The following is a 1470-nucleotide window of genomic DNA, read 5'->3' on the forward strand; positions in this document are numbered from 1 at the left end:
TGATTGGATAGGCTCCGCAGTATCTCTCCTACCCTGGATACGGGATGCTGCCTCATTGGAGCACACAGGGCTGGGAGAGAACCCAATCTTACAGGATGGTAACAAGGCCTGGGGCTGGGCTACACCCTGCTGTAGAAGCACATTCATGTGCACACAGGACCATCCTCTGTCCCTCTATGCACTCGGGAATAGTGGTGTAATTATCAAAAAAGGCAGAATCCAGCGTGAACATGATTTTTGCCAGTTTTCAGTCTCTCCCTCTCTCTTGCTTTAAAGGTCTGTGTGGCAGTTACCACAGACGTTGTTGTATGGTACCGCCATGCATGTGTGAAGGGTACGGTATTGCATGTTTATATATATGTGTGTGTGTGGGGGGGGGGGGGCTTGCTTTAATTGGTGATAATTATTGATATACTGTATGTGTTTATTTGTCAGGACTGCATGAATTCAACAGATTCGCTCATCTTAAGTGATCAATCACCTACGCTGATCTACATACATCCTACAGAGATCAAACTATAAATATATAAACTCATTTAATTTGGTAAGCAAGCCCTATTTCTCTGAAAGTAATAACACGTGAGATTGCATTATTTATTTTATCACTCATGGAAAAGTGAATTGTATTTTATTTTTTTATTTGTACAGCGGAATAATTTGCTGTTAGATGTCTTTTTTTGTTTTGTACTGGGTGATTAAGGGTACTGGATTTTATGAATTCATCATACATGTATGTTTTTGCTTGTTTTATAATATCAACTGCCATTTTATGATGTCTCATATTCCTCTTTAAAGGAGGAAGTTGCAGGAACTTGTGATTAAAATGGGACTGGAAAATGTGCAAAAGGGTCCAGTTGAAATTTACAGCAGCATTATGCAAACGTTTCACTCACAGAAAAGGTGTGTGCGTACCCCCAGCCGCTGCCCTGTACTGTCACCCGACTGTCTACGTGGAACATGTGGTATGACTGCCATCATGTGGTGGGTCTATGTAATTACAGCTCAAATAAATAATCTGAACAGCGCTGTGAAGTCTGGGTTTCTATTGTGCTGTTGATAGGCCTAATTTAGCACACAATGCAGGCACACAAACACTTTTCAAAAATTAAATATAAAATCCTGGAACATGCAGGAATTGGAGGCTACATATGCGCACACTCTGGCTTGATAAAGGCAACAGCGCAATGGAAAAGCTGCTTGAGAATACCAAGATATATAGATTTTTATTATATTTTACAATTGCTTACACATGAAAATGAAAAATAACACACAATTAGTGAAACCTGACACTCAAGCAAAACCTCTGCACAACACTAAACACACTTCTCTACATTAAATCTAACACGATGTCACTTCAAGGCACTGCCTTTCAAAATACTACACCTATGAACTAATTGATCAAACATGGCCATCAGGTGTACAGACACTGAGGTGCTTAATTGTAAACAATCAGGCGTAAGTACTATAAAA

General features: G+C 39.7%; 1 protein-coding gene across 4 annotated transcripts in view; it reads left to right on the top strand.

The window, feature by feature from the left end:
* Window positions 1–1024, top strand: part of doc2d (double C2-like domains, delta) — a 28505-nt gene extending 27481 nt beyond the window's left edge. For 3 of the 4 annotated variants that reach the window (XM_061245846.1, XM_061245848.1, XM_061245847.1), the window contains exon 11: window positions 1–1024. This exon is cut by the window's left edge. The gene's annotated coding sequence lies outside the window, so the exon portion shown is untranslated. The other variant, XR_009708972.1, reaches the window with a different exon arrangement.
* The last annotated feature ends 446 nt before the right edge of the window (window positions 1025–1470 follow it).

Source organism: Conger conger, chromosome 6 (genome assembly GCF_963514075.1).
Source record: "Conger conger chromosome 6, fConCon1.1, whole genome shotgun sequence".
Lineage (NCBI taxonomy): Eukaryota > Metazoa > Chordata > Actinopteri > Anguilliformes > Congridae > Conger > Conger conger.